Consider the following 11,241-nt stretch of genomic DNA (forward strand, 5'->3'; position numbering starts at 1 on the left):
GAACGGAGCAAGACAGGACTTGCCAGGATCATCCGAACTCCCAGCTGGACGATCCGGACCAAGCCCCGATGATCCGGACCCTCGCCCGAACGATCCGGGTAATGTGCCCGAAGACACCCCCAAGCCTGCTCGACGAATCCGGATTATCCGGAAGGCCGCCTGGATCATCCGGGCCAACACCCGAATCATCCGGGTCACCTTCCGGATCATCCGGACCACGCCTGCGTGTGTGACTTGGGCCGAGGCCCATGTACCCCTTCGCCCCCTAGCCTATATATACTCCACCCCCACCACCCTTTGAGGGTCAGCATTGTGAAAGCTCATATTTGAGATAGAGCTTTGCTCATCCACTTGGTTACTTCTCCATCGGAGTCGAGTGCCTCTTCGGAGAAGATCCCCCAAGCGGATTCAAGACCCCTTTACGGGAAGACCCTTCAAGACCCCCTCACGGAGAAGAACTACCGCCACTTGTATCGTTCCTTGTTGGATTGGGATCGTGTATCTCTTTGTGTTTCGAGGATCTAGCATATGTGTGACCATCTCTTGTTGGTTGAGTGATTTCTCTCGTGTTTCCCTCGTGTTCCCCTCGATTTCCCCCTTGTGTTCTTCGTGTTCTCATAGGATCCCCTCCAATCGTGAAAGATCGGGCATCTAGGGTTCTACCCTACATCAATATGTCTTGCTTGATATGCTTAGCTTGCTGTAGTACTTGATTGCATGTACTAGATGGATGAAGTAGTGATACTTTGATAGCATGACTTTGGTTTGAGAATAACTGGAGTTATTGTCAAATGATGCTTTATTATTCATATACTCATCATGCTATTGTGATAACTAAAAATGATGAAGTTAAAACTAGTGCTTCAAGATGATTAGTAGTGCATGCCTAGTGATTTTATGATGTTGATCCATTCCATTTTGGTGATATGTGCTTACAGTTGCATGTCATATAGTTGCATGATCATGGCATACTATGGCTCGAGTTCTTTTATTTTCAAGTTAAACCTGATGATAATCCAACTTCAACATAATTGTTGATCGAGTCATGGTGCCACCGAATCGAGCTTCCCAATGCAACCACATTTGCCTTTATGGGAAGGCCCTTATTCGATCTGTTGTCATGCCTCTAGCGCTTCAGAATCTCTGTTGACTCAGTTGGTGGCTGCACAATCACCAGTGGCACCTCGTACAGAGTGGCTTCCTGATCCTCTGGATGCTCTACCCTGGATCTGTATGCCCACCAGCTTCGTCTGACCCACTCCTTGGGCGAATCTGTCTGCTCCATCGCCTAGAGGAGGACCTCGATGAACGCCACCGATACTGCGGGCGGGGGCCAGAGCGCCAACCTCTCACTCTTCTTCATACGATCAATCATGGCTTGTGCCGTCCAGGACATCTGCTGCTTGTTGTCAACCACGAACAGATCTCCCTCATCCTGGCCATCTTGACCTCGTCATCGCCGGCAATCTGCATTATCTTCTCCTTCATCAGCGTGGAAAGTTGGCCTTATCGCCGCCAGCGATCTGCTCGATCTCCTGGTCCATGAAGGTTCTGGCTTGGTTGGGAGAGGGGGGTGGTTGTGGAAGAGGAGACGAGCAAAGTTGCGGCGACGAGAAGGAGGAGATGGGCGTGGTGGATCTGGAATGCAGGAGAGGGAGGAGATGATAGCGGTTGTCTAATGGCGATGGAAGAGGAGAGGGCCCTGGCGGCGGCAACGGTTGTCTAATGGCGATGGAAGAGGAGAGGGCCCTGGCGGCGGTTCTCCATTGGATGAGAGGGCGGCGTGTGGAAAATTTTTCTATGACTAAATGCCCCTAGATTAAAATGTGTCCCCACATTGTCATTAGTACCGGCCCTACTAGTTGTAGTACTTTCGAATACTTTGATCGGAGTACTACCCATCTGTATGCCGTTAGATATAGAGGAACGAACGGCTGCAAAAAAAGCCCAACTACTGTAAAACTTGTATTAAATATATAGGGAACTAATCGCTTAGGCAGGTCAAGATACAACAAGTGAATTCTCGAAAATTCTACTGTATTTGTTATTCGTCCATTGAGAAGGTGGCCTAAGTGTTGTGATCTTAAACTGTGTTTTTGAAACATTTTATATAATCACGTGTTTGACACACGTGCGGTGGTAACTAGTGGGTTTACAAAGGCTCTCACAAAAATTACTCCCCCCGTTTCAAATAAGTGACTTAACTTTATACTAACTTTGTATCGTTATATACGGATGTCCAAGGGGTGGACCATAGCTAACATGATGGTGCAATGTCAAAGCTCCCCGGAGGCGGAGCGATCTTGCTCGGATCACCATCGTAGGTCCATTTCAAAATTTTCCCGTCGGCGTCTGATCCGGACCAAGCCGAGACGTTGGCTTGACGACGTGCGGTGGAAACGGCGGCGGGATCTCGAAGGTATTATGGAGACGGGGACAACGGGAGCTAGGAGATAGATCAGCTCACGGGTCCACTCACTGGAGAGACCAAGGAGAAGGTGATCTAGGCGAGGCGTACTGCAAGTTCAAGGGGCGCCTCTTTCAACGAAAGAGGGCCAACGACACATGGGTCGGGTCCCATATGAAAGCAACCGTACTGCACGGACGGTATGCTAGGACCGCAGAGGACCGCAGCCCGGATATATGTCAAACGCTGCAATCTCGCACTTCTGAATAATGCACCGCATGCCCTTTCTAAGAAAAGGAGTGAGTAGGCGTACTAAATGCCAGCGGCCAGCCGACTGGCGTAAGCAAGCTTGTTGTCTTTTGTACACGTGTAGTACCTCAAGGCATCATCTGTCCGGACCCCACATATTTTGTCATCCAAAACGGTTATATTTTTGTTCACGTGTCGATTACGTCGTCTGTAAATTGAAATCAAACGGGGAAGAGGGAGGGGCTTTGCGGGTTTCGGACCACTCGAACGCCCGCATCCGACAATTCTGACCCATCCAATACCCTCTTCCTCGCCCGCGTCATTTCTCGTCCGAAGCGCTCTGCGCCTCTTCAAAGCATCAGCGCCGCATTCATGCCGACCCAGAGCAAACGCGACCTCTCACTGGAGTCGGCATCGAAGCGACGCGCCGCCCGCTGCACGCGTCTTTGCTCTGTATTGTAACGTACCCAGCTATAGACGCGTGCTCAGGTCAATACGGAGTACCTCTGCGCCGGACGTTTGCTCTGGGCTCACGGCGGTCCAGTGAGCTTGTTGCCGGACGTGAGGAAGGCATGCCGTGGGAAACGGGATCGGCCGTGGCCAGCTATAGACTAGGTTAGAATAGCCTAGCCTAGTCTGCTATAATTTAGTTGATACATGTCCGGTTTATATGGCAATCATCCAGTTTGCATGAATTTTATCCGGTTTGTTGGAAACCGCTTTGAGTACATCAGCTTTTACATCAATGTCCACAGACTCGTCTTTATAATCCCGTTGGTCCGCGGATGTGATTTGAGGATCAGTATTGGAGATGTCATTATCTCCCACAGCCACACTCAATCATTCCCGAGAGCGTTTCTCTGGTCCCTAGAAAAAGGAACTGCAGAGGGGCGAGAAGTCCAAATAAAGGAACTGTACCTCTGGCCGCTCCTGGTGCTCGCCGTCTCCATCTTCTCCACCATGGCCTCCTTCGCCGCCCTTCCTCTGGCCGCTCTCCTGGTGCTGGCCGTGCCGTGGGCATGGGAGCACCTCCTCGTGCGCCTCTTGTGGAGGCCCTACGCCATAGCCAGGAGGCACAGGGCGCAAGGGATCCGTGGGCCTCCCACTATGTGGCCAAAACCGATGCCAAATTCAGTTTTGAGGTATTTGGCATCGATGCCTCACGTTGCCCATCCGGTGCCGTAAAAAAAATTCAGGGCACCGGAGCACCTACATGCACCGATGCCAAATTCACAAAGCCAATAAAAAATGATATATCTCTCGTTCTTCTCCGCTGCGTGGCTCCAACGCTCGATTCCAAAGGCCCTCGACCACAACCTCCGGCCATGACCTCCGCCTTTGGACGCGAGCTCGGCCAGTCCGCGTACCACCTCCGCGTGGCCCGACGTCGTCGGCTCCGGCACGAGCTCGGCCTGCCCCCGAGCTCCGTCCTTGAACGCGAGACCAGCCAGCCCGCACAGCACCTACACACAGCGCAACACCGGAAACCTCTGTTGCGAGCTCGTCCCGCTCCAGCCCGTTCCATCTCCTCCACCCACTCCGACCCGTCGTCTTCCTTTGCCCGGGCTGCACAAGGTTTTCTGACTGGATTGGATAGGCGAAGGGGATTTTTTGGAGGAGGAAGAACCCGGTCAAGGTACTCTGCCTGGTTATTTTTGTGTGTAGGGCCCCCTTCTTTTAGAACGAGCGGTGCCCTACGCTGTGAGGCCGGTGCCTTAAAAAGTTTATTTGGCATCCATGATGACGTGGCACCTTTTTCAGCAATTTAGCACCGGTAACATAGTGGAAGGCCTTACAGGTTCCTGAAGGGCTCAAACGAGGAGGTGAGGCGGATGAAGGCGGAGACGGCCGACGTGGTGCTCGACGTCCGCGACCACAACTACCTCCCCAGGGTCGCACCGCACTTCCTCAAGTGGAGGGCACAGTATGGTACGAGATTCTTCTCTTTCTTTGCGAATATGGTACGAGATTCTGCTGGTAATTGATTTTGCTCAACGCTCCTCTGTTGCTGTTTTGGTTAATTTGTTGTATAATATGCTATATATGGTCACCCCAGGCGACATAGATTTTAGTGACCTGTAAGCTAACTGTTGATCCTGTGCAGTTATGATCTACTGTATTCTACTAGTAGTAGCAACATGGATATTATGTGGAGTACTATAGTTGATGATACGGTTGATAATATGCATACTTGCACATGTGTGATATGTGTGAATGGTCTACACAGGAGAGCCATTTCTGTTCTGGTTTGGCGCGAAGCCCCGGATCTGCGTCTTCGACTACGAGTTGGTTAGGCAGATCGTTTCAAGCAAATCCGGACACTTTCCGAAGAACGACGCGCACCCGAACGTGTTGGAATTGCTCGGCAAGGGACTGGTATTGGTGAACGGTGTGGATTGGGTGCGCCATCGCAGGGTCATTGACCCTGCTTTCGCAACGGATAAGATAAAGGTAATTGATATTATGCCTTAATCTCCACATAAAAAATGTAGTCCGCAGACAAGCGTGATGCAACCTGAATTCTAGTATGAATATCTGTCCACCTTGTACTAGTGTCAAGTAGGAAGAACACACTAGACATAGACATAGGAATGATCATATACAGAGTGTCAAATCAGTGACCTTTCCAAAAAGGAATCAAATCAGTGAATAAAAATAAAAAATGGGCATGGTTTAATTTTCTATGCAATTACTACTCATATTGTTTTTCACCTTCAATGTTAGGCGATGACGAAAACAATGGTGTCTTGCGCGGTTGCGCCCAATGCACGTTCGGTGTATTCGAAGAGCAGGCAGCCAAGAACACAAATAGAGAAATCCTAGTGGAATTCGACAAAGCGGTCCAAGGGTTAACAGCAGATATCATATCCCACACAGCCTTTGGAAGTAGCTACAAATTAGGAATGGAAGCCTTCCATGCCCAGAAAGAGCTCCAGGCAATCGCCATATCCAGTTTACTTAATGTGCAGATACCAGGATTCAGGTAACACCGCCCCATATATATGCTTTCATTTGCATAATCCTGCAGAATGAGAAGCTCATTCCCATATTTGACTCGCTTAATTAAGCGTAACTGCATATGTTCTTTTGAGACCAGCTACCTGCCCACAAGAAGGAATAGGCTGAAGTGGATGCTTGAAAAGAAGCTTAGAAGCACGCTCATGCGTATCATAAACTCGCGGCTAGCGTCGCGAGGGAGCGGATACGGAAATGATCTACTCGGTTTGATGCTTGAGGCCTGCACCACAACAGAGCAAGGGGGCAAGCAAGAGCAGCTAAGCTTGAGCATGGATGAGATCCTACACGAGTGCAAAACGTTCTTCTTCGCGGGTTACGAAACAACATCGATTCTGCTCACCTGGACAGTGTTCTTGCTCAGTGTGTACCCAGAGTGGCAGGAGAGGCTACGGGCGGAGGTCTTGAGGGAGGTTGGAAAGGGTAACCCCAGCGGCGACAACCTCGGCAAACTGAAAGAGGCAAGATCAGAAACCAACCCTTATCTTGATTTAATGATCATGTCTTCAGAAATTGCTTTGTGCATTAAAATATATTAGGATCATTCGACGCTCATGCATGCAGTGAAATTTCAAGATATGTACAGCTAACTAGAACATGACATGTGTTGCAGATGACGATGGTCCTCCATGAAACCCTGAGGCTCTACGGCCCTGCTCTTTTCATGCAGAGGAAGACCGTAACTGACATGGTGGTCGGAGCCATAACAATTCCCAATGACCATGCAGTTGTCATAGGCGCCCCATTCATGCACCGGGACAAGAAGGTCTGGGGTGAGGATGCGGATCAGTTCAACCCGATGAGATTCGCGAACGGGGTCGCGAGAGCGGCAAAGGTTCCACACGCCCTGCTGGCGTTCTCGATCGGGCCGAAGGCGTGCATCGGCCAGAACTTTGCGATGCTCGAAGCCAAATCCGTGATGGCGACGGTTCTGCAGAAGTTCTCGTTCGCTCTTTCGCCGAGCTATGTCCACGCTCCTGCGGATTTCCTCACTCTGCAGCCTAAGTTTGGCCTCCCCGTCGTTATGAAGCTGCTGGATGTGTGAAATGAAACCGGTTGGTTCTGAATGTTGCAGTACAGAACTTCTGAATTCTCTGCCTGAGTTGGCTGTGGTGCTTATAGTGCACGCAGTGTATATATTCTTTTCCAAATTAAGGTTGGAAAAGTAGTACGTACAATTACATACAGGAAAATATATTGCATGTGGCCTGACCACCCGTCTGTCTGCATGGATAGTCTAATTTTCGCTAATATATACTCCTGCCTTGCCTTTCTCTCTAAGCTGAATCTCCTCAGACGCCTCTTGCACCACTTGCACCGTTGTGGATGGTTTGTTGCCAAAGACTCTTGAATTCCCTCCCAGCCATAGCTTTCTCATAGCTGCTGCAAAACCTGCTCTGGAACTCGAAGATGGAAGCTGAGGCAGAACCTGAGAGTCATTAAGCTACGCGAGAATGGCGGCCAACCAACATGGCCACCTGGCGCATGCTGGTTGGCCGTGGCAAAAAAAACTTTTTGATTTTTTTGGAATATGAAATTGAGAAACTTTTTGAATTTTTTAGAAGTTGAAATTGAGACTTTTTTTTTCTTTTGAGAATTATTTTTAGATTACTTTTGAAAGATGGAAGTGAGACTTTTGTTTCTTTTTCATTTTAAGAATGTTTTAGGGTTTTTTTTTCTTTTTGAGATGGATGTGATGTTCACGTGCTATGAGACAGTTTTCTTTTTAATTTTGAGATGAAGTTGAGGGTTTTTCTCTGGGAGGAAGAAATACACGCACATCATTCTCTCAAGAGGCCCGCAATAGCGGACCCCAACCACTAATGAAAAACAAGGTGCACTCGGCTGGTCGCAGGCAATACCAATTTATAAGCCACTTCCTCCACGAGCCAAGATTTCAAAAGGGTCGTAGAACTTGAAAGCCAATTTATGGCTGGCCTGGGTGCAATAGAAGACTGCAGGTACGGCTGAAGTTTGAGAAACACCTGGCCCCCAACAGCAAAAACACGTTCAGTGCGATGTTTATCTGCTTAAGCTTTCATGCGTTGCTGAGCACGCAGCTGATGTTGTGTAACAGATTCCAACATCATCTCATGGCTGAGCACGCAGCTGATGTTGTGTAACAGATTCCAACATCATCTCATGGTTGTTGAGCCACGGTTGCAAATCTTCATAGTGAATAGCGCCATCAGGTTTCAGACCAAAGTGACGAGGCAGATAGCCATAGATGATTTCAAAAGGGGTTTTACCAGTAGCCGAATGCTAATTGGTATTATACCAAAACTCACAAAGAAGGATCCATTGGGGCGAGCGAGAAGGATGGCTACTGACAAAATAGTGCAAGAAACACTCAACTTGTTGATTGACACGTTTTGTGCGAGCTGAACTCCTACGAAGCAGAGTGCCAGTTTTCTAAAACAATTCCTTCCAAAAAGAGAAAAATTCACTACAGGACCTATAACTTGCGCTCGTGCCCACTTTAGTCCCTGTGGTTACAAATACCCGAAATACAGTCATCAAACTTGCTCTAGGGGGTCATCTAGGGTCCATTGTACACTTTGCTATACGTATTGGCTGATCTGGCCCGAGTCAACGGCCGCCAACTTGGCGCTGACTGTCACATGTGCTAGGCTGGCTTGAATACGCACACACAGAGTTTTTTTTTTGCAAATTTGCCAAAACAAAAGATCTGCCCCCACCTGGTCGCACACCTGGTTGGACCGAGCCGTTCACCTGGTCACATACCTGGTCCGACCCGAGACGCTCACCCGTTGCCCTCTCCCTCGCTCTCTGCCATAGCTCCAAACTCCGTCGTCGCCGGCGCCCTCTCTCCGCCGCCGTAGCCATTGTCGCCGCCTTCTCTCCTCATGTCATCTTCGAGCTCTGTTTGATCTGGGCTATGTGGCCGCTCTGTTTTAGTTCCATTGATCCCGTGCCCGGATTGTGGCGACCAGGTCAAGTTCTACCGCTCTGGCACCGATGAGCACGATGGGTGGGTCTTCTACAGGTGCACCAAACACCAGGTCAACTTCCTCTGCCTTTGATATGTTCATGGTTTGCATCAGATTGATCTATAAGTAGGTGATCTTTCTTCCACTACAAAAAAATACACTTCCGTGATGATACGTGTTTGTCACAGTAGGTCGCGTTTTTTGTCATGCATGTACATCCATGACGATTTTACGACAGAATCAAGATAGTCATACTTGTGCTGTCGTAGAAGTGTTCCATGACATTACCAAAATTATCATCACGGAAGTGTCCACTTCCATGACGATAAATCACGCGTCATAGAAGTTCTTTCGTCAAGGGTGACCGACACGTGGCATCCACCGTAACGGGATGCCGTTACCGTCGTTAAGCTATCGAGTCCGGTTTTGGATCCGATAACCTGCTAACAGCCACGACCAATGCCGATTTTCCACGTGTAACATTCTCATTGGCTGACGGATCCACGCGTCAGCTCCGCATTGGCATAGGTGTCACTCATCCAACGGCCAAGATGGGCCTATGATATGTTGACACGTGGATGGGCCCAAAAGTGGCCCATAAAGTTTAAATGGGCCGACCCAACTGAAGGCCCATAAGATTTAGCGGACCATAATGGGCCGGCCCAGCTAAAGGCCCACAAGATTTTGCAGACCATAATGGGCCGGCCCAGCTAAAGGCCCACAAGATTTAGCAGACCACAATGGGCCGGCCCAGCTAAAGGCCCACAAGATTTTGCAGACCATAATGGGTTGGCCCAGCTAAAGGCCCAACATTCTCTGCCAAATCGGCCCATCAACGGCCTGTCCTAAACTCGTCATCATCGCGGCCCATGGTCACTTCTGGCCTGTTAACAGTCCGCTAAGTAATTGGGTCGAATTACGGCCCGGTGTATTTCCGGCCTGTTAAAGGTCCTGCTTCATTTGGGCCCATTTACAGGCCATCAAAACTTTCGGCCCATAAACGACCGTGAAGGATTTGGGTCATATTCGGCCATGTCTGACATTCGGCCTGTTAGAGGCCCACTATAGATTTGGGCCACTTTCGGCCTGTTGTCATTTTCGGCCTGTTAACGCCGGACGAAAACCATGGGCCATATGTGGCCCAACGTCATATCGGGCCCATTAACGACCCATATAAAAATGACGATAATCTAGCCCGACCGAAGTTCCGGCCTGTTAAAGGCCCGTGTATTAGGTCGGCGCATTTACGGCCCGTCCGAATTTCGGCCTGTCAAAGATCCGCATCGTAAATGGGCCACCATTTCGGCCTGCTAAGACCAGTGGGTTATTTGGCACAATCAGGGCCCAATCTCACTTTCGGTCTATTAAAGGCCCATGTTTTTTATGGGCTCGAGATATTTACACCTGTAAACGGCCTATTTTTACTGAGGGCCCAAATTATGTTTAGGCCTGTTAAAGGCCCACTATGGGCACAGGCCTACCAGAAAAATATGAAAGCTTATGCTGATTTAGGCCCAGATATTTTTAGTGGGCTACATGCCAATTTCGGCCCGTAATCGTTTTTAGCCCAATTGGAATGGGCCCGACGAATGTTGGCATGTTGGGCTCCTACGAAGCTTTCGGCCGAATACATTACTAAGATAAACCTACACTATACAAAAATAGCGTCGTAATTACTGCAGCCTATGGCAGCATCATAAATGTTGTATCACAACAAAATAAATTCCAACCATACAACAAAAGGCCTGTTGGCATAAAGTTTACAGTCCTTCCAGATAAAAGCACCATCAGATGTATAGAAGCACAGATCATTTGACCTGAGTGCTAATGTTTCAGGCTGTAGAATCTGATGGAGCAGCACGATCTTCACCTTTTTTCCGCCATTGCTCTTGAACAACGAAGCGAATGTCTGATAGTCTGGTTTCAAAACCATTCATATCTTGACGACATTTGTCAACCACTATTCTTGTTTCCGAAACGACGTCCATTAGGGATTGGACTTGTGTCTGGAGCACAGATATATCACTCTGTCTAGCAGGAAGATTTTGTTCAGTAGGCGATTTGGACGAGGTTACCTTGACAACCAACCCAGAATTACGCAGGAAGGTGCTTTTTGCACTGTTAGTGGAGAGATACTGACGCACTGCAGCAAGAGGTGACATTGTGCCTGTGGTAGCCTCGTCACCTTCAGGTGGTTGTGGCTGTTCAATCATTTGTTCCATAGCTTCCTGAAAGTTTGAACTTGTAGATTAGTGTACCAGATAAGTTACTAATGAGACAAAAACAAACAAAGTAGGTTAAACGTTTATACATAACTTATTTTGGTGAACTACTGTAATACATTAGCATGTATTGTAGTGCCAACTACATAATAAAATCACTTTCGAACATATGTCCATGTAGCATGCCTACTGTATTGTCTATTTCCTCACATTCGTTGACATCTAAGGATAAAGAGACATGGTTTAAAGTAGGATGAACATAGTATGACATCATTCATATCATGGGCAAACAGATATAAAACAAACAGGCTATTTTATCATTGTGTGCGCACGTGAACATAACAACTAGATTACAGATCAAGACCAAAAGAATATCCTTCATCTCTTTTAAACCATG

At 48.4% G+C, this 11,241-nt stretch overlaps 1 pseudogene; it reads left to right on the plus strand.

Moving 5' to 3' along the window:
* Nucleotides 1-3,565: 3,565 nt before the first annotated feature.
* LOC123043835 (cytochrome P450 709B1-like) lies at nucleotides 3,566-6,946 on the plus strand (annotated as a pseudogene).
* Nucleotides 6,947-11,241: the final 4,295 nt, after the last annotated feature.

Source organism: Triticum aestivum, chromosome 2B, assembly GCF_018294505.1.
Source record: "Triticum aestivum cultivar Chinese Spring chromosome 2B, IWGSC CS RefSeq v2.1, whole genome shotgun sequence".
NCBI lineage: Eukaryota > Viridiplantae > Streptophyta > Magnoliopsida > Poales > Poaceae > Triticum > Triticum aestivum.